This window comes from Schistocerca serialis, chromosome 9 (assembly GCF_023864345.2).
Source record: "Schistocerca serialis cubense isolate TAMUIC-IGC-003099 chromosome 9, iqSchSeri2.2, whole genome shotgun sequence".
NCBI lineage: Eukaryota > Metazoa > Arthropoda > Insecta > Orthoptera > Acrididae > Schistocerca > Schistocerca serialis.
Window position 1 is genome coordinate 101,556,846 of NC_064646.1, and position 23,493 is coordinate 101,580,338.

General features: G+C 41.8%; 1 pseudogene; it reads right to left on the reverse strand.

Moving 5' to 3' along the window:
* Positions 1-14,846: 14,846 nt before the first annotated feature.
* LOC126420269 (5S ribosomal RNA) lies at positions 14,847-14,962 on the reverse strand (annotated as a pseudogene).
* Positions 14,963-23,493: the final 8,531 nt, after the last annotated feature.

Consider the following 23,493-nt stretch of genomic DNA (forward strand, 5'->3'; position numbering starts at 1 on the left):
AGAGCGATGATTTTGTTTCTATTCTAAGATGCATGCGCGCGCGCACACACACACACACACACACACACACACACACACACACACACACACACACACACACACACTCCCCCCCCCCCCCCCCCCCCCCCACCATCACCACCACCACCACCACCACCACCACCTCCTTACTTCTGCCTGTGCAGTCAGTTGGTGCCAATGTAAGCATTAAACATGATAGTAGTGAGTTATTTAGCGAATTTTTATTCCATTTGTTGTATGTTGTCACTGCTGATGGCATTGGTAAGCAACAAATTCTACATTAACAAGTGAGAGCCATAATTTGCAGGAGACATGCTTTCGTAAAGTGTGATGCATGTGTGTGCTTGTACTGCAGCAGTTGCTTTGAATTGGTGACAGTGCAATCTCTGTGCATGCCTCAACCTGCACGAACCGCTGTCGTTTGTGAATCGGACTTTAGTAATGAATTCACCACAGTCTTTGTTGCTCAATAAATTTGTATCCCTATTTGACAAGTCCCCCCCCTCCCCTTTTCCAAAAAAATTGAATGTGGTGCTAGGAAATAAGCTAGGAAACATTCATTGGGTATATGTATTAGTGCATCTTTGGAGAGAAAAATGGAAATCTACAAAATAGCCAATATGGCCAATCGTCTGGAAGTACATTAGTACTCAGCAATGACAATAAAATCAGACAAATATTGAATAGTATTAAGAAAGACATAAAAAGGGTAACACAATTCACATCAAACGGAATACAACTTTTTAAGGGTGGTATACATATAACAGGTTCCAATACTAGTCACTTTTGAAAAGGCGAGAATATTTGTTAGAGAAGTTTAAGACAGAAGGCAGAAGAAGTTATACACAGAAAATAGAGTGCAGTTAAAAATTTTGCTATGCCCCTATGAGTTAAGGGAACTCTTATAATCAATCAGAAATAAAAGTGAATTAGGGTTGACAATACTGGTCTTTAGAATGCGTCATTAAAATTTGTCACTGTGTGATATGTGAGATTCTTTGTCACACACAGTAAATAATGAATTTCCCAGGCAGGTTAAACTATACCCTTGTTAGGGCAATTTCCCACATGTCAGCTATCAGCTAGCCTCTCTTATTGCACTATTTACTACGGATTTTGAGAAGAGGACTTGATGGTTATTAGGACTCACAATGGATTATGTAATTTTTGTAAAGACGAGTTAGGCATGAAATCAGTTAGGACTCAACACATTTTAACTGGCAAACTGAAAATTGATACAGAATACTTCCAGTACAATGTAAACTGTCCAAGTAAACATTTCTTTCAAAGTACAATTCCACAGTAACAGAGTTCCGCTAGTAATAAACAAGAGTCGAGGACATTAGCACCATAAACTGAACCATTATGTCACGCAGTGAGCACTAAGCTGATCACATTATAAACTAACTCTGACCATCCCTGGGCTGGCTTATGTGCGGGAGTATGGTGTGATCTCGTCAGAGGAACTCAAATGTTGACAAGTACCATCTGGGTAGTGGCACCACTGGGATTGACACTCATGTCATGCAAGCAAATCAGATTCTGTAATGACATTGGTTGGTGCCTCTAAATCCTCTTGAGGTAACCCTGTAAGTTGCTGGAAGGTCACAGAGGACATTAGATGCATTGTTGGAGATCATTTCCTTGTGGGTGGTGGCCATGACATAATGTTCCATTTATTGGAGTCCCTTGACCAAGAGGGTGAACCCAGACATGTCAAGAATGATTGTGTGAAAGAATACTCGAGTAGGTTGCATTTTAGACCTTTTGTTGCCAACTTCAGGAACAAGAGCTCTAGGTTGCGGAGGTGATCTTCAAGTTGCGCTTGGAATTGAGATATCACCAAGGTATGCAGGACTGTTTGGAATTCCTGGTAGGAAATGATCCATGAAATACTGGAATGTTGCAGGGGCTGAAGGGATTTTGAATGTTAACCAATTATAATGGTAGATGCTGTATAGAATATTGAGGATGAGGTCTAATAATATTGTGGCTTATGCAAAGTGATATACTGACTTTTGGAATAGGGCAACATTAATAAAATTTGCTGATCCTCTTCTGGTTGAGCTGGTGGTCTTGAAGATTGTTAGATATCACCGCAGGTCCTGCAGTGACTATTTTATTCAGAATTTTAATATTCATATCTCATTGCGAGGATTTTCTTTATCTGAAAAGTCTTGAATCAATTCATTTTGAATATTTTAATTTATTCACGCTAACCAAATGCAATACAACAGCATTTCTACTAAATCAAATTATTACTAATAGTGAACTCTTCTGCTGTATGGTTGCAGCCAATGTCACTTGTACAATATTATGACAATTTAAACAATCTTAAGTGTTATCAAAATTTACATTATATGTAAATTCAAATAAAAAAGTATTAATACTATAGTGACCATATCTGCAGTGACCACCACGATGGGGTGGGAGAGCCGTTCTTCTGGTTAGTCGAGGCGTTCAGCCCTCCGACCTAGACGTACCATATTCATATGGCTAACAAGGGAGACAGGGGTCTGCTGTGGGTAGCAGCAACAAGACAGTCAGTGTGCGTGAAATTCTCTTTTATTCCAACGAGCTCGAATAATCACAGGTTAACACCTTCATCCTGGGGGCAAACTGACATTGGCCCATGATATCCCTATATCAAAACTGTAGCTGTAGCTGTGGCTGATGGATCTGCAGTTTACGCACATGGATAGGAAGTAATGTGCTTACTCGGCGCACTGGGTGCTGAGGCAGTGGTGGTAGTCCTAGCTGTGTGGCCTGGCTGGTACTGGCTCAACTATATCATCAGGTGTGGTGGGTCGCTGCCCCAGAGATGCAGCAGTTGGCTGTGTTACTTGGGATCAAACCATGGACTGATGGCTGGAGAGCAGCATCTGACATCAGTGGATGCCTGTGGGCAAGGAACTGGGAGGACCTCTGTTCATACATTGGACCATATTGTGGTTGCTGAGTGAAAGTGAACTGATGGCTAGGCCATCAGGCAGTGGTCATTGGTTCACACCTTGCCTCTGACGATGGTAACTGCAGCAGGAGAGTGTTGTCAGCTCCATGATAGAGACTGAAACACGGCAGATGTCGATTATATATATGTGGCCAAAGTGGGCATGCTAATGCAGAAGACAAGTATTGCCACATACGTGCTGTTGAACTTCCTGAAGACTGATCACTGCCCAGACAATTAAGTGGGTCATTGTTAAGGATACTGCCAGTGTTCCAAAATGCTGCATTGACTGGTTGCGACTCAGACCCTGACTATGGCACTGGTCTCATGTTTTGTGGTGTTACAATACAAATAATTTCATATGTGAGAATCAAGAAAAAATGTAAATATGTTTTTGAGTAATGCTTTTGTCAATTAAAAAGTTTTTCTGTGCTAAATTTTGTAAAATAAATGTGTAACAATTACTATACAAATATTTACGTTTTCATAAAAAAATAAATCGGCATTCTAATTCCTTTCAGTGTTTGTGCCATGAATGTTAAAATTTTATCTTCTTGTAGAAAGAAAAGCATTACAAATAATACTGAATAATAGGACTGAGGTAACTATTTACATTTTGAATAATCAATTCCAGTAAATCATTTCATATGACTGAAATAAAATTTCTGTTAAACATTATTTGATCTGTCATTACTTAATGGTGATTGTAAGTGAAAGTTAAGCCTCATGGCGTAAAAAAGACATTAAGTATCATGTTGTTTACCGATGAGGCGTATTGTATACTACAATAGTTGAATCTCAGTCTGTTACATTACAATACTGAACACTAGGTAAGCTTGTAATACCACATCCAAAGGAATATGAAAAATATGCCTCTGTGAGGTCAGTTTTATTGAATAATATGGTGTGGCCCAGTTTTGCCAAGAGTTCATTTTGGGCCGATGGGAGATCAGTTCCCGCTTAACCTTGTGGATTTATCATTATTTTAAAATTGCCACAAAGTCATAAGGTGCCATTTGGCTTGTGTACTGTCACCAATGGAGTGGTCCATTGACTTTGGGAAGTGGGTGTTAACACATCTTCATGAGTCCATCTGATTCTGTTGTAAGGGTGTCATTTAGAGCCGGGAGCAGTGGTTGAGCTTTGAAGAGTATCAGGGCAGCCTTTACCTTAAGAGTGAACTGAGCTTTGAAATCAGTGGTCTTCTCTAATCCAAGTGAGAAGATTTGAGTACATATGTCACGAAGAGTCTTTAGGGCAGTGCGAGGTCCTTCAGATTGTGTGGTATGTACTGTTTCATGAACCATAAATCCAAAAGTGTAGATACAGTCTGTTCCGAAAACAATGTCCACTTTGGGGTCAGCTACTACAAGAAAGTTTAATGGACAAGTAAAACTGAGAACTTTTCAAGCAGAGGCATATGTTGGCGTCCATAGGCCCAAAGATTTGTGTTGGCTGTGTGCAAGGGTGGCTACCCCAAACTCAAGTACTTGGAGTGGTTTAACAAGGACACAGAAGCACTGAGAATTTGCCTATGAATGCAACAAAGTACATTTCCTGGTTACTTTGTGAGAAATCTCCACTTCCATAGGTGTGTGTGTGTGTGTGTGTGTGTGTGTGTGTGTGTGTGTGTGTGTGTGTGTGTGTGTGTGTGTGTGTAGCAGTGTTTACAGCCAGGCAATGTTGCTGCCACTGATGTGACACATCGCTACTGGTATAATTGTTTACGGGGTTGTCTGGGTTGCCAAGCAGTTGAGGGCCCCCTGGAGGTTGTATGGTGTCTCGCACTACCAGTGCATGAGCAGTTTCATAGGCTTGAGCTGTTTGCATTACTTCTATCGAAGTAAGTATCCTTAATGCATGGCTCCTCACCTTCATGTAAAGGGTAAGACACACAATAACATACCTGATATGAGAGACTGTATGTTCTGTGTGCACAAATATTTAATGTTGCAATTTCTACTTTATCCTTGTAGATCAGCAGCTCAGTCTGCATAAGACTGATTGGGGCCCTTTTTCCACTGCCAAAATTCTAAGTTGGCTGCAGTAAATAGTTTCTTCATCGAAAAATATTCTTGCAGTAAAGAAAATATTCTAGGCAACTCAAATTCCAGTGGATTGTTAGTGGCACTGATTTCTGTATTAGATGTTCAAGTTCGGAATTTCCTGACAAGAACAGCCTCTTTTGTTTTTCAGTGTCAGAAATGTGGCAAGCTGTAAAATGTAATTGCAGTCATCTGTGATAAGTGTTTCATTCTTCATTTTATTCCTCGAACAGTTGAAAAGCTGTAAAGACAGGTGGTATGGAACGTATACCAGTTCCTCTCACTAATGCTTGCACTGCCTGTAATATTGCTGCCACTCACTTGGGATAACTCTGGATGGTTTGCGTTAGCAGTTGTAGTAGTTCCTCCATGGTTGAAAAACCACACTCTTGCCTATTTACAAAAATGTTTGAAGTCTGACTTGAATGTGTCCCAGATATCGTCCTCATCATCACTTTTGTAGATGTTGGTTACACACAAATCGATTGGGGACTCACCCTGATTTATTCATCAAAGTAAAAGCTAGTCCAGAACAGTTGCAGAGCAGTGCAAGCTGTCTTAAGTAAGCATTCCTATCAAAGTCCAATTTGCACAGTTTTGTCAGTACCAAACAGAGTTAAAAATGTCAACACCATAAACCAAACAAATATGCTGATTTGCATTCACTACACTGATCGCATTACTGGCTGAGTCAAAGCAGACATGGGCTGGGGTATGTGCAGGAGTGATTACGAATGATCTCATCAGAGGGCACTCGTGATTACAAGTGCCATCTGGGTAATGGTGCCATGGTGGTTGACAGTCATGTTGTGCCAACTACTATGTTCCCACAGTTACATAGTTCTCCATACACTTCTGACTTAGTGCATCTGCTCATTATTCATTTTATGTCTTGATTCATAACAGTTGTAGGTTCAAAATGGTGGCCTTTCGGAAATGCCCAAAAGAACAGACACCACATATATAATTAAAATGAGGCTGGCCTATGATCCCTTCAGTGAAGATGCACACCATGCTCTACTCATACAGGAATCGACAAAATGCTTAGTAGTCCATGGATAAGTTGGGAATTTGTGTCTGATGGGAGGCATGCTAGGATAGCCTATGCAGTCGCGATGATGGCTGTGCCCTGATGGCTCGGTGGTCAGAGCATCTGCTTAGTGAGGAGGAGACCTGGGTTTAAATCCTGGTCCAGTACAAATATTTAACTTTTCCATTGTTCTAAATCGGTGCCCACTAGCAGCCAAATGTTGTTATTTCCTTTGTGTCTAGATTATTAAGCTGGCCACCCCCAGGAACCAGCTGCAAAACAGCACTCACTTGTCACCCAATACCATTTGACACTGGATCAATCAACTATACCCTCTGCCAGGGCTCTAACTACTATCTATCATAGATGGAAATGAGGATCATCCTAGTCACAATTTTTTTCGCCGCTCCCCAAGTCATATTCCGCTCTCCACTCAATCTACACGACATCCTGGTACTTCCTTATTCCACAACTCTTCTTATTCCCTGCCCATATGGATCATACCCCTGTGGAGGACCTATTCAATACACTCACCCAGCACATCCTGCTCCTGTATTGTTAGAGGTTTATCTTATTCTACCAGAGAGTGGCCACCTGTGAAAGCAGTCATGTCATATAACAGCTCTGCTGGAATTTATGCTCAGCATAACGACTGAACAATGAATGACAATTGCCCCATCACAGACCTCTCAGTCTTTTCACAGACAATTATTTTTCATTTGCTATATACACTTTACTTTTACTAACAAAGAGATAGAGGGGCTGGCCAGTACTTACCTCAACTAAGTACAACCGATAGATACACAAAACAGAACAGAAAATTTACGTATCCTAGCTTCCGGAACTTTGTTCCTTCATCAAGGAGGAGAGAGGGGAAAAAGGGGGAAGAAGGGAAAGTGGATTCAGTTACTCACAACCCAGCTTATGAAGCAACAGGGGAAAGGTGAACAGGGAGGGTAGCAAAGATGGAGGTATGGGTGTCAGAGGAAGCCAAAGATATTCTACTGTAAGTACTGTGCCATCTTCAAACCATAGAGGATGCATATAGAAGTAAAGAGGTATATAGTATAAAGATAAACACAACTGTGTAGGATGAAAAGATGCGTGGATGGCTAAAGAGGAAAGGGAAAGAGGAGAAGACTGAAGAGTAAGTGGGAGTGAGGTTGGTTAACGTAGGTTCAGTCCAGGGGGATGGTGGGACGAAAGGATGTGTTGGAGTGCAAGTTCCCATCTTCGCAGTTCCGAGGGACTGGTGTTGAGTGGGAGAAGCCAAATGGCACATACGGTGTAGCAGGTTCCTAGGTCCCTAGAATTATGCTGGAGGGCATGCTCTGCTACTGTCTGTGCCCGTTCATGCGCTCAGCCAGTTTAGTTGTCGTCATACCAATGTAAAAGGTTGTGCAGTGCAGGCATGTCAGCTGATAAATGACGTGTTGTTTCACATGTGGCCCTGCCTTGAACTGTGTGTGTTTTACCAGTATCAGGGCTGGAGTAGGTGGTTGTGGGGGGATGCATGGGCCAGGTTTTGCACTGGGGTCGGTTACAGGGGTAGGAACCGCTGGGTAGAGAAGATGGTCTGGGAATATTGTAGGGTTTGACAAGGATGTTACGGAGGTTAGGGGGGCGACGAAAGGCAACTCTGAGTGGTGTGGGGAGAATATTGTCAAGGGATGATCTCATTTTAGGGCTTGACTTGAGAAAGTCATATCCCTGGCGGAGTAATTTGTTGATGTATTCGAGGCCAGGATAATGTTGGGTGACAAGGGGGATGCTTCTGTGTGGTCTGGGTGTAGGAACAATGTTGTTGGACGAGGAGGAATGTATTGCTTGGGAGATCTGTTTGTGGACAAGGTCTACAAGATAGTTGCGGGAGAGGAAAGCACTGGTCAGGTTATTGGTGTAATTGTTGAGGGATTCGTTACTGGAACAGATACGTTTGCCGCGAATACCTAGGCTGTAGGGAAGGGAGCGTTTGATGTGGAATGGATGGCAGCTATCAAAGTGAAGGTGCTGTTTGTTTGTGGGTTTGATGTGGACAGAGGTGTGGATGTGAGCTTCAACAAGATGAAGGTCAACATCCAGGAAGGTGGCTTGGGTTTCAGAGAAGGACCAGGTGAAATTCAGATTTGAAAAGGAGTGGAGGTTATGGAGGAAATTAAGGAGTGAGTCCAGACCACAAAGATGTCATCTATAAACCTATACCAGGCCAGGGGAAGCAGCTGTTGGGTCTTCAGGAAAGCCTCTTCCAAAAACCTTGTTCCTTATCACACTTACCAACTTCATCCTCACCCATAATTACTTCACTTTTGAAGGCCAGACCTACAAACAAATCAGGGGAATGGCCATGGGAACCAGGATGGCACCGTCCTATGCCAACCTCTTCATGGGCCGCATGTTGCTTTATATTAAGAGTGCTTCATTAAGTGCTTATTACTCATAAATGCATAATCTGCTGAAGTATGGTGTAGTGTTCTGGGGACATACCTCTTTTGCAAAGCATTCTTTCAAGCTCCAAAAGAAAGCTGTAAGATTAATAAATCATGTTGCTTACAGAGTGCCATGTAGAGGTATCTTTAAGAAATGAAAAATCATGACCTTACCATCTATATTTATATTTGAAAGCATCTGCTCCATTAAAACCATCAAGTTTCAGCTTTGAATAGTGAGATCCACAATTGTCAAACAAGGAACAGGGATGACTGTCATAGGGTTGTACACAGAAAATCAATATATCAGGATAGTGCTGTTTACAAACCAAAAATTCTGTATAGTGCATTGCCAGATAGCATCAAAAAACATACCAAACATTAGTACATTCGAAAAAGAACTAAAAAATCTACTAATAAACAACAGCTTCTACAGCATTAATGAATACCTGGAATTTTGCTCAAATTTGTAGGTCTGCTTCACAACTCTCTAAACAAAAATTCGTAATTGTCAAACCATTCCCAGATAAAACCAAACTTCTTTCAACCATGTATGTTATCTAATCATGCACCTAGCTTTTGTGCCATATGTTAGTATGCTTAGTTAACTGAAGTACTGGTATTTAACAGTTTTAGTAAAATCAATCAAGGAGTTTTGCTAGCTTTTATTCTATCTGTATGTACGTATATAATTTTATAATCTAATCAAGCAGAATAATGTTTTTGTTATAAAAATGTGTTGATAACAATGATAAGATTTTATACATGTTGTAAATATGTAATATTTTATACTGTTCTGTACCTTGACAAGTCCTGTGTCATGAATGTGATAATATGGTTCTAAATAAATAAATTGTGGAAGAGTCTGTAACTTCCAAATGTTTGTCTGAATTTAACCATTCAGTTATTTCCACATTTTCTGCCTCTTCATAGCGTTGCAACCTTAAGACTGAACTACACTCACTATCAAAATCTTCATTTTATGTGTTATTCCCTCTGTTCTGTAAAATTGTTTTTCCATGACTTAGAAACTGTATCTGACTTTATCTCACTCCAAGACTTACTGATACAGTACTTCACAGTCACTTCCTTTTAAGCTCCAACCATGCTTTCATTGTCTTCCAAGTGCTAGATTGATTGTAGCAGTTGCCAATGATACTTTTTCTTCAGGCATTCCGGAACACCCTGATGTATTGTCTGAATCAAATGGGAGAAACAAGGCGCAGATCCAATCACACTTTAGTTATTCTACCCTTGGATGTGAGGATGTATTATCCATTGTCAAGACAGCTTTGCATGGCAATCCCTTTTCTTTTAAAAATGTTCTGCACTCCAGTACAATGAGATCAAAACACATGTTTTGAAGATTTCCTGAGTCATCCAGGCATTATTTTTATTCATGTAGCTAACTGGAAGAGTTGATATAGTTACATTCCTGAGTGCTCTTGGCTTGGCAGAGTTCCCAATTCCAACCAGTTTTAGTATGTGGTTTTAGCTGATTTGAAGGTGCCATAACTGTGAGCTTCTCTGTACCTTTTTTGTCCTGAAGTACTGTTGTATTCCTGAGAAACAAGTTGTTGTTGTGAAAACAATTTCAAATTTAATCTAATTTTGTTGCAGTTGTAAACTTGTTCATTATATGAATTTTCTTCACTTATGATTTTTTTGAACTTTGCAATAAATTCTGACACAGCCTCAGAGTCACCAGAGAGTTTTTCTCCACATATATCTAGTTGATATACTCCATAGAACTTGTTCCACTCGTCAAGCCAGCCCATGCCAATGGTAAAACTGTCGTCTCCCTCCTGCACCTGGTTCCTAAAAAAACATACCTTCTCCTGCAAGACTGGGCTGGAAATCAGAGCCCCCTTCTGCATCTGTTGTGTAAACCAGTTGAAGAATTCCTCACTTGTTTCTTCAGTTTCTGATTTCTGTATAGTTTTCTGATTGAGATGCCTGAGAGTTTCCTTTGAAGAAAACTTTTCGAATGTATGTTGGTTTCTTCACCAGCCACCATCAGTAACGTTGCCAATACTGTACTCGAGCAAGTTGTTTTTATTGTTTGTCCTTTGTGATGTTGTTTCAAAGCTTCTAATTTAACATTCAAAGGCACAGATTTCCTTGTATTCATTTTTAATTTTTAGAAGGTATACAAACAAAAATAGCCAATAAAGAAAACAAAGCACAACACTGTACTGTACCAATGATGACAAACCATCTTCAACAAAAGGTTTGCTTTTGTAAACAATTAAAAACCAGAGGAAGCGTATGAGTGGTGTCATTGTTACAGAGACAGCTCATGGGAGTGAATTGTCATTTTCTTTTGTTTTTTGTTTTAAAGGAAAGTTAAGATGTTATGACTAACAGTAAAACACAAATTTGTTGTAAGAAGTCAACATTCCTCTTAAATTCAAGGAAGTATAGTATACTCTGTACAGAAGGGGCTGTTATTTATTTTAGAAAGAAGAATAAATTGTCGGTATGTAAAAGGATGGCAGATCATCAGAGGCATTCTACAACAAAATTGTAGCACCAGAGGTTTAGTTACTCTTCAAATGTTTGTGAAGTTTCTTCTCCTTCTGGGGATTTGTAGAATACAGGCTTTGTAGGTGCTTTCATTTTTTTCCATCCAGAAATGTTTCCCAGGTTTTTTGTTTTGTTTTCATTTGAATGATGTGGTATAATGAACAGATGTAACTGCACAAATATACCTTTTCTTTCTATATGTTCAGTGGAGAGTTGAGGATAGTAGCACTTGTGCTTCAGAAGTTACTCTGTCTATTTCACTAACTTCTACATTGGCTTAATATGGATCTCTAATTGAAGTAAATAAATGCTTTGATGTGTAATAGGGTAGGAAGTGTAGACACAATTAATGTCTGGATGATCGTCTCAGGATGGCATGTGCAGGTTGACGGGTTGCATATTAACAGCTTCCCAGTGGCTGTGGAATCAGAAGAGCTCAAGTAGTGGTAATATTTTTTGTTCTGTAATATACATATACAGAAGTTGAAGGTGGCAATTGGGAGGCATGCGAAGACTCCCAGGCAGCAGCTGGTAGCTCTGCATCACATACAGCAATGCGCTCAGCTGTTACAGTGCGAGGTCACTGGGGAGGAGTCCTGCCTCAGTGAAGTGGCAGCAACTGGTGGCTCTGCAGGCTTCAGACTTATGTCAGATATTCAGCTGTGTGCTGGGCAGCTGGCCACTCCAAAGGTCAGTCTGGTGCACTGGCCTGTGTGCCTTGTACACAGGACTCCCTGGAGATCCCCAGAGACCCCATGAAGTCACCATGGAGGTGGCCCTCTCTTGATGGCACCGTTGCAGGACCCAGAATCATCAGGTCCATCAGTGGCTCGAAGCCCATCAGCCAGCTGAGGACATGGTTAAAGGTGGACAAAGCTCTTTGTCCCACATGGAAATGTCATCTGGCATGGAGTATGTTTTGGCATGGCACTAGCCGAAGACAAGGTACTATTAGGGTTCAAGTGGTGAGTGTTTACAGCGCTTCTGCCCAGCTTTGTTGTTGTCACATAAGTCACCAAGCCTGGATGGAGGTGGTGTTGCTGCAACATTCCTCTTCCCTCAGGAAGATTCAGTTCACTGAATCCCAGTCTGTTGCTGAACCTCTGAATTACTTAGAATAACATAGTATTATTTACATTCTCTCCCACTCTTATTTACAACTTCCACACTGTCATTCCTTCTTTACTCACTTCCTCATATTGTGTTCAGGGAATGGTACAAGCACACTGTACAAACATCAGGGATGACTCACTCGGTTGGTATGTAATGAACTGGGAGTTTGGGAGGGCAGATGGTTCTCTGCCAGTGATGGACATAGGATTAAGACGGTACCTGGAGCCAAGATTCCTGTTACCATGATCCTGATCTGGTACCTGCTGCAGCACTGCTATATATATATTGGGAAGTCTGTTCTGTGCTAATGAATCTCTTCCTTGCAGCTACAAGCTCATCGAGAGAAGTGTGCACATCATTTCAGAAATCGACAGATCACATAATAAAATAAAATCTGTATGAAATATTGTTAGAACAGAGGCAGGGAAAGATAATTGATGCACTGTAAAAGAAAGACTATGTGTAGCAGATATTATTAATAATTACTTTTTAAAAGCAGGTGATAAAATTGGTGAAAATAGTTCAGAAGAGAAAGTGAAACAGTACAGTGAAGGAGCAATACAGAAGACATTTAGTAAATTAAAAATTAATCTCACATGCCCCATCTGAAATAAAGAAGATCATCATTACTCTAAAAGGTAAACGTTCATATGGGGTAGATAATATCTCCAACAAGACACAAAAAAGTTGTGACCCTATAATATGTGAGTTCTTAGTCACTTATACATCATCAGCTTGGGGTGTTTTCCTAGAAAGATTGTAATACACCATTGTTGGGTGATAAGTGCCACTCTCTGTCACTCCAAACATCATTTTCTAACACTTTTGAGCAGGTAATGTGCTTCAGGGTTGTAACCCAACTGCATAGATGTGGGATACTTAGCCATTCCCTGTTTGGTTTTCAAAAGGGCTATTCTGCTGAGTTGGCTATTTACACATGTACTGAGCTCACAATAAAATCTTTGGACTATAAAACATCACCAACTGGGATCTTCTGTGTCTTACCAAAGGCATTTGGCTGTGTCAGTCATTCTGTTAGTGAAGTTAAGTTTTTATCGAATATGTAGTTCAGCAAATGCCTTGTTAAGATCTTATTTATGAAACAATTGACTTAGGCTATTTGAGTAATACCCAGGAGGACACCACATCGTCTGCACTGGGAGAAATTACAATGGGAGTCCCACAGGATTCAATCAGTGGTCCACTACTCTTCTTAGTCTACGTTAATGATGTGCCGTTTTATTTGAAGCAGAAAGCAGAGCTAGTGTTGTTTGCAGATTATACAAGCATTGTTGTGAAGCCAAGAAAAAGAAGCATCAATAGGGAAAACAGTATACGACATTTTTGTAAAAGGTACTAAAAATAAGAAAAAGAAAGAAACAAAAGGAAAAACAAAACACAATGCAGATCATGTGGTTTTGCACTGTCAAAAATATCCCACATCCTGTTAACCTAATATACCAACAAGAAATAATAAACAGGGTAGAAAATTGTAAGTTATTAGGTATGCATATGCATGAAAATTTAAACTTTAAAAACCATACAGCAGCCCAGCAAAACGTTTATGTTTGGCTACTATTGCCTGAAAAGTAACTGCTAACGTTAGGGATACAGAAGTCAGTAAGTTAACATATTTTGCATATTTTCAGATTGACATTTTCTGGGATAATATTCTGGGCAAACTCCTCGCTTAGGCAGAAGGTGTTAATTCCACCAAAGACAGTAATTAGAATTATGTGTGGAGCTCACAAACAAACATCTCACAGAGACATGATCTAATGGACCAATCTACTGTGAACTTGGAAGTGAATAAAACAAATGTTAGGCTTAAAACAATATGTAACAAATTTCACAATGTGTCTTTGGTAAACGTCAGTAACCTAGATAGAAACCTGCACACAACTCGTAGTATGCACGTGAACAAGAGAGGTAAAAAGATTGTGAGTAAATTAATTATTGATGAAATCAGACAAAACATCACACAAAGCAGTGTAAATAAGTGCATTGCTATGGAATGGCACAACTCACCCAAACAGGACTTGCCACACAAAGAGCTACAGCTAAGAAGCCAGGGAAACTTGTAAACCCTGCTGGACAGCCTGGTAGCTCTAAATCTCCCTGTATGGTCTAGCAGGAGAAACGTAGCCCTAATATCGTGCAGTGGAACCCTTGTACGCTTAAAAACAACCAGTCTGGTAGGGTGACATGTCCGTCAAGTGTTCAACAATCCAAACTCACTTTCAAATTAATTCAGCAGAACTTTCAAAGTCTTGGCAATAACACTAGTTGGGTACCATAGCAGCAATTGATAACCCTGATGTTTTAGTTATAAGTGAACGCTGGTACACAGATGAGCTAATTAGTGTATGTAAGCCACTATACATGATCTTTTGCTCTGCCTTCAGTAGAAAAGAGGAACGTGGTGGTGGGGTAGCTATCTTTGCAGCCAGTGGTAGTAATTATAGCGTAATAGATGTAAGTGCTTTCCACGTTGAGGGTGTAATAGAATTAGCAGCAATTAATTATAAGTGGGGGAAGCACTCCATCTTCAGGCCACGAGTAGCCTACCGGGGACATCCGACCACCGTGTCATCCTCTGAGGAGGATGTGGATAGGAGGGGTGTGGGGTCAGTGCACCGCTCTCCCGGTTGTTATGATGGTAGTCTTGACCGAAGCCGCTACTGTTCAGTCGAGTAGCTGCTCAATTGGCATCACGATGCTGAGTGCACCCCGAAAAATGGCAACAGCCCATGGGACTGGATGGTCACCCATCCAAGTGCCGGCCATGCCCAACAGCGCTTAACTTCGGTGATCTCATGGGGACCGGTGTATCCACTGTGGCAAGGCCATTGCCCATAAGTGGGGGAAAGAGAATGCAATTATTATAGGCCTATACAGACCTCCATCTGGTAGCCTAGATAGTTTCTTTGATGTTCTTAATGACCTGTTTGTTGACATTGACAGTAAACACTGCAATAAAAATGGCTGGGTTAACATAATAACTAACTGGAGATATAAACATTGACTTGCTGTCCATTGACTCTGTATCGAAAAAACTAATGCTAATACTAGCTCAATTTAACTTAACATTTCTGGTAAACGAGCCCACTAGAGAGGTCAATAGTGTAAAATCATGCATTGACAACATTATAACTAACATGTCCCACTTTATATGTAGTGGATCAGTTCTGAAGCTTGCCATTTCTGACCACCACGCAATACAGGTATTGATAGAACCTGAAAATCTTCATGTCAATAGAAAAGAGAAACAATATGTGACAAAAACGATCACCAATGATGGCAATGTTAAAGATTTCAACAGTTTGCTGAAAAGCTTACAATGGAGTGAAAAAACAGCATTACTTTCAGTGATTTTTCATCAGGTTTTTATTATTGCTTCAATGTCTCATGCCCAGAAATGACCTTTACAGTAAATGACTGCAAAAAGATACAAAAAAATAACTGGATAAATCATGAAGTAAAAACAGCAAGAGAGAAACTTAGACTTTTCCAATATGCAATGATAAATAATAACAACAATAATAGACTAAAGGTGGAATTTAAGAACTATCAGGATTACTATAAAGATTCTCTGCTAGAAACTAAAAGTAAATATGTAGCCACAATGTTAAGGAACTCGACTAACACTGGTTTAGCTGTTTGGAAAGTAATAAATAGCTTTAGGGATTGTAAGCACAGATCAACAAGTGATTTTACTATAAACCATAAAGGGCATATCATGAAATGTCAATGTCAGATTGCAAATGTTTTTAATGAGTACTTTTCTTCTGTTGGAAAATCTGTCAGTGACCGTTTTAAGAATCTTCAGCATAGATATAAGGGCATTCCAATCAAACAAAGCATATACTTGGCCCCAAACAATAGCAAGGAAGTCAAAAACATAGTAATGTCATTAAAAAAAATACAAAATCTGCAGGCCATGATGGATTGTCTAATCAGTACACTGAAAAGATGCATAGAAAACATATCTGATTCCATGGCCACAGCAGTAAATGATGTAATTGCATCAGGTTGTTTCCCAGATAGTCTAAAGATAGCACAAGTAACCTTGATTTACAAGAAAGGTGATAAAACTAAAATTGAAAACTACCGCCCCATCTCAATCTTACCTGCATTTTCTAAGGTAGTTGAGAAAGTTATTTATACTAGGCTAACGACATTCCTGAGTCAACACAATTTAATATTTGAAAATCAGAATGGCTTTATGAAAAACAAGTCAACTTCAGTAGCAGCAGCACAATTAATAGACAAAATAATAACGGCCATAGAGAACAAGGAGTATGTAACTGGAATGTTTCTTGATCTAGAAAAAGCTTTTGATTGTGTCAACATCACTATATTACTTGACAAGCTGTGGAACCTGGGTATCAGAGGAACTGGCTATGAGCTAATAAAATCACATATGAGCAATAGAAAACAATTTGTCTTGCTTAAAACAAACAGTGGGTCTTACAAATCTAAAATTACTGAAATAAAATATAGAGTACCTCAAGGTTCTGTCGTGGGACCCCTTCTTTTCTTGATTTGTGTTAATGATAAACAGTATTGTTCTTCTAACTGTACAAAAATGTTGTATGCAGATGACACATCAATAGTGTGTAAACACAAAGACTATGAGAGTCTGGAAGTGCTGTGCAACAGTGTAACTAATGAAATAGTCAAGTATTTTAATGACAGCCATCTAAATGTAAGTGCTTCAAAGGCTGCAATAATGGAATTTAACACAAGGAAACAAATAGAATCTGACATGAAATTATCCATAGGAAATGACATTGTAAAAAAGGAAAAATGGACAAAGTTCTCGGGAATTACAATCCAGGACAGCCTCAAATGGGACATGCATATCGATTCCTTAGTATGTAAGCTGTCGAAGAATGTGTTTGCTATAAATATGATTAGCAAATATTGTAAGGACGTGTGTACTAAAAACTGCTTATCATGCCCTATTCTTATTAAATTTAAACTATGCTGTAGAAATATGTGGTGCAACAACTCAAGCCAACCTAAGCACATTATTAATACTACAGAAAAAAGTTATCAGAATTATTTGTGGTGCCAAACCTCGAGAATCATGTCGGAATCTGTTCCCAAAATTAGGTGTGCTTACCATTATAGGTGTGTACATATTGAAAGTCATATTGCTTGTGAAAACAATAAATCCAAATTTCAACTGTGACCTGCACCAGTACGATACAAGGCAAAAGTTCATATACCATGTAAATAGCCACAGAACAGCTTTATGTGAAAAAAAAAATGCACTTCATGCTGGGCTGAAGGTAGCCAATGCCCTACCACAAAGTCCCACAACCCTTCCTACTAACAAATTAAAAGATCAGCTAAAAAGAATTCTAATTGAAAACCCTTTTTATTCCCTAGACAAGTATTATATCTGTATGAAAAGTGCTTCATAAGTATGCCAAGCTCATAGTTTTAAGTAACCTACAACTAATATAATGTTGATAACAACAATATTTGTAATATTGTGGTTGTATACTACCAAATGTAAAATGCATCAAAATGTAAAATTTATTAATACAAACAAATCTTTAGTTTGTAATTTATAAACTGGCGTATTCAGAAGAATATTCTGTATGATGTCCTGAAACTGTATTATTTCTAGGGATTATATTTGATTATTCAATGTTGAATAAATATTATTATTTTTATTATTATTATCATCATCATATATTTAAGGTGCCGGGAATACTAAGCACAGCCTCACAGTATATTTATTCACCTAACAGATTTGTTATCAACAATCCATTTAAGTTTGAAAGTAACAGAGATATTCACAAGTGTAACATTAAAAATGTGAGGGAATACTGAAATATACCCTCTCTGGCATCACCACAGCTCACCTGCTGACATCAACAAGTGGTTCTGTCTATCTGGTGTAACCAGCAAAATTTCCTTTTTCACAAGACACAGGTGAATTGTGAAACATTCATATCTGGTATTGGTACTCCACATTGGTAAGCATATTACAGCATGGACTATAATCGTATACAAAATAAACAGCCACTATCTCCTGTCCTCGCAAAGCAAAAATCATCCCCCAAATAACTACACTAACAAGATACCAGAATCAATTCAAGTTAACACCAGTCACAGTAACTCCCAGATATCTATTAGCACACCGTAAGAATTAAATCCATCTACACATTACAAGTTTAAATTAACATTTCAAGCAAATTACATAAATAGATAACATAACAAACACTTCATGAGAGAATGCACCTAACAGAACTCCAGAAATTTACAATACCCTTCCTCTTTATATCTGCTTAGTCCTAGGTCATAATACATAAGGCAAAGCACACATAGATTGTACAGGCAATATCTGCTCTCCAGCCTACAAGGGTTCCAACAAACTTCCCTGTGGCACACATGACATTACCTCTACATCTGTCACTGACTCTCCATCCAAGCAAACATGCTGTTCCCTTCCTACCAAGATATCCTCAAGCCAGTCAGGAATTTTGTTGATACGAGGATGATCACATTTTCATTAATAAACAATGGTGTTGTACTGAGTTAAATGCTTTTCAGAAGTCAAGAAATACTGCATGTAACTGACTTCTTTGATCCCAGTCTTTCAGGATCTCATGTGAGAAAAGTGTGAATAAAGTTTCACGTGACTAATGTTTTTGGAATTCATGCTGGTGGGCATGAAGGAGATCATTCTGTTCGAGATACCTCATCACATCTGAGACCGGAATATTTCAAGGAAGGAACTGGGTGTAATGCCAAAATACTTGCTAACACGCAACCTGCAAGGCACCTGCCACATTCCAGTAGAGTCAGACTTGCACAGGTATATAGGTTTATAGTGGACTTCTGTTTTCATACATTCAGTTGAGGTGGAAATGACTGGACCACCGTAGAGCAGCAACATCCCACAAAGATAAAAGTGTTGCGGTTTTGTGCCCTGATGAAAGCTTCACCAGAATTAGAGTCAGGTGGGGTATTTGTAAATTAGGGGTAATTAAAAACTGCAAGTAGAAAACTTTTCTGGAGAGACAATTGGTGTAATTGTTAGCAGCACTATTTCCAGCATAATTTTTTATTTTGACATCACTTCCCTCTATTTTTTGTTATCAAATTTTTATAATGGTTGTTTTTTTTTATGTTTATGTGCCTAGCATCTTTAATTCGATGTTCACATTGTCCTGTCTCCATATTAACTGATCTGTCCGAACCCTACTGATTCCACACAGTGGTGATGGAAAAGGGAGGAAAAGTTGTTGAAGACACTCTATGTGTTGCCAATATGTTCAATGACTACTACATTAAGTGTAGTAGCCACCAGAAAGATCGCGGGAGGTGCACACTGGCACGGCGCGTTGCCGCAAGTAGAGTCCCGTCCACCAGAGGGCACGCGAGAATTCGGACGCGACCTCTGCCGGCATGACAACAACAACAACAACAACTCCGGCAGCACGGGCCGTGCCCAGTCAGTTAACATCGGGCATGCCTAGGACACAGTCCCGGTATACGCTAAGTGAAGTGCGACGTAAACGTGAACAGTGTTACTACACAATTGGCGACGAGGATGGGATCGTTCTTTCGCGTGTTGCGTCGTTGTTCCAGTTTCGCAGCTTCTCCACGGCATGGAGGATTTGGTGCGAGTTTTGGTTGCGCAGCAGATGGAACTCATGGCCACCATGAAACAAGTGCTTCCGGCGTTGCTCTCCACGCCGTCTGCTCCGGCGCCGTTCCCTCCTCCCTTTCCCCCGTATGACGAGACGGCGGAGGATTGGGACGCATATGAACATTGCCTTCGGCAGCATTTCCAGGTGTTTCATGTTGCCGATGCGGAGGTATGTCGTGCTCTCTTCTTGTCTTGGATATCTCCCTCGCTTTATCAAGTTTTGCGGCAGCTCGCGCCGTTGCAGGAACCCTCGTCTTTGTCTTTTGACGCATTGTGTTCATTGCTGTCTTCATATTATCGCTGCCGCACACATGTTGTGGCAGCTAGGGTCGAGTTCTATCAATGCAAGAAACAGCCCCATCAGTCTTACCGGGCGTGGGCCGCTACCCTGCACGGTCTTAGTCGCAAGTGTCATTTTGTCACGGAGCAGTCGCGAGAGTCGTACGCCCACGTTATTGTACGCGATGTCATTGTTCATTCGGCCCCTGATAGGGAGGTCTGGCAACGGGCCCTGCAGTTAGAAAACCCTTCCATCGAGGAAGTCCTGTCCATTGCTCAATTGTATGAAGTCTCTCACGCAGCAGGTCAACGGCTGGAAGCGTGGTGCGACGTCACGGAGGTTCAGGGCAGCGCGGCCGCGTCCACTGTGTCAGGGGTGGACAACGTGCGAGCGGTCCAATCCGGCCGTTACGGCCACTCCCGCACGGCGCGTAAACAGAATTCCGGCCGCCGGCCCCTGTTGCCGTCCTGTGCGTCGTGCTATATACATCATGATCGGCCAGAGTGCCCCCAGCGTTGGGCCGTTTGTCGCAAATGTAATAGAAAAGGTCACATTGCTAAAGTTTGCCGCTCAGCCTCCAAAGAATCGAAGGAAGCAGGTACAGAGGACATGGACGTTGACATTCAGGAAGTTTCATCGGGCCAGGCTCCCGACGCATCGGCACGCAAACTCTTTATTGAGGTGTCGGTTCGGTCGCGCCTGTTACAACTGCAAGTCGATACGGGCGCGGCAGTTTCGTTGTTGAATGCACAAATTTATTCCGACCTTGGATCGCCCCCGTTGGCGCCAGTTTGCCGGCGTCTACGCGGTTATGGTAAACAGTTCATTCCCCTACTGGGTCAATTCACTACCGACGTGACTTACAAATCAGTCACTCGGCCTATTACTTTTATTGTTGTCAGTGATGCGAGTTCAGCTAACCTTTTTGGCCTGGATGCCTTTCGGTTTTTCTATCGCTGACACCATACAGTTGGTCTCCAAAGACGTTCCCTATCAATCATTGGAATCTTTGATCTCCGACTTTCCAGATATTTTTGAGGAGGGCCTAGGGCGTGTTTCAGATTTTGAAGCTCACTTAACGTTGCAGGCGTCGGCTCGCCCGCGTTTTCTACGCGCGAGGCAGATCCCCTTGGCTCTCTGCCCTCAGGTAAAGGAAGAGCTAGACCGGCTGACAGCCCTAGGGGTCGTTCTTCCCATTTCTTCCAGTGAGTGGGCTTCGCCCCTCGTTATTGTAAAGAAGCCCTCGGGAAAATTACGTCTTTGCGGCGATTTCAAGGCCACCATTAATTCCCAGTTGGTGGTGGACACCTATCCTTTGCCTCGTGCTGATGAATTGTTCTCCTCTGTGGCGGGAGGCCAATATTTTTCGAAAATCGATCTGTCAGAGGCTTATCATCAGATACTACTTGATGAGGACTCCAAACGGTTGGCGGTCGTCAACACACCGTTTGGCCTTTACCAATACCAGTGGTTGGCCTTTGGGATATCCAGTGCCCCGGCGATATTCCAGCGTTATCTTAAGCATGTCACGTCGACAATTCCTCATTGTATTAATTACCTGGATGACATAATTGTCACAGGCCGCAGCACGAAGGAACACTTGCACAACCTTCGCACCCTCTTCCTCAAATTCAGGTCTGTGGGCTTGCGTTGCAACCTGCATAAGTCAACATTCTTTCAACCATCCATTGAGTATGTAGGCTACACCATCTCTCGGCACAGTATCCAGCCACTAGGAAGTTTGGTCCAAGGTATCATCAACCTTCCTCGGCCCGCTTCGCTGAAAGAGTTACAAGCTTTTTTAGGCAAGATAGCCTATTACCACCGGTTCATTCCCAGGGCTTCCACTATAGCCCACCCCCTGTACTGCCTTCTGCACAAGGGTGTTCCTTTTGATTGGTCGCCTGCATGCGAGCAAGCGTTCACCTCATTGAAGGACCTCCTCACGTCAGCCCCTTGTTTGGCTACTTTTGATCCCCATAAGCCGTTGGTCCTGGCTACAGATGCTTCGCAGTATGGGGTGGGGGCGGTCTTGGCCCATCGCAACGCAGATGGTTCCGAGCAACCACTGGCGTTTGCGTCTAAAACGCTTAGTCCTGCTCAGGCCCATTACTCCCAGGTGGAAAAAGAGGCTTTGGCCATTGTCTACACTGTTACCAAGTTTCACCCTTTCTTGTATGGCACAAAGTTTCAGTTAATCACTGCCCATAAGCCGTTAATATCGTTATTTGGCCCCGCTTCTCAGATTCCGGATAGGGTGGCCCACAGACTACAGCACTGGGCCTTGTTCCTCTCTAAGTACCATTATGACATTCATTTTCGCCCTACAGGACAGCATGCCAACGCCAACACTCTTTCCCGTCTCCTGGAGGGCCCGGATCCTACGTTCAATTGAGAGGAGATTATGTGTTTTCATTTGGACGTGGCGTCCCGCCAAGCGGTTGATGGCTTCCCGATCACTAGTTCTCGAGTCGCCAGGGAAACGGCAGCTGACCCGGTTCTCTGGCAAGTAGTTCGCCTCATTCAGCAGGGGTGGTCATCCCGCCCTCCGGGCCGGGCCTCGGACCCTCTTCGTGATTATTTTCTTCTACGGGACCACCTCTCGGTCTTGGACGGCGTTTTCCTTCTGGCTACCGATGATACAGCTCCTCGCGTGGTTGTTCCTGCAAGTTTACGACAGGAGGTCCTCACGTTATTACATGCGGGGCACTGGGGTGTTTCCCGTACTAAAACCTTGGCTCGCAGACATGTGTACTGGCCCGGTATTGACAGAGAAATTGAGCACTTGGTGGCCGCCTGTTCCCAGTGTGTGAGCTAACAAGCATCTCCCAGGGCAGCGTTCTCTTCATGGCCGCCAGCAACCCAAGCATGGGAATGTGTTCACATCGATTTTGCGGGCCCGTTTCTCAACGGTTTTTGGCTCATTGTTATTGATGCTTATTCCCGATTCCCATATGTGGTTCGCTGCTCCTCAATCACTTCAGAAGTTGCAAATCCAGGCACTAGCAAAAATCTTTTCTGTGGAAGGTCTGCCAATCACCCTGGTCTCGGACAATGGACCGCAGTTTATTTCGCAGATCTTCCAGGATTTTTGTAGGTGCTTTGGTATTCGGCACATTTGCTCTCCCCCCTTCCATCCACAATCGAATGGGGAAGCCGAGCGCATGGTGCGCACATTTAAGACGCAGATGAAAAAGTATGTGCACGAATTTCCTGCGGAGGAAGCATTGACGTTTTTCTTGACGGCATACCGGACCACACCAATGGGAGAACGCAGCCCCGCAGAGCTCCTCCATGGGCGTCAACCTAGGACTCTGCTGCACCTCCTCCGGCCTGGTCCTCGCCAGTCTTCACAAAACGGAGTACCTGGCTTTCCAATGGGTATGTCGGTCTGGGCTCGTGGGTTTGGTCGCAATCCACGTTGGATACCAGC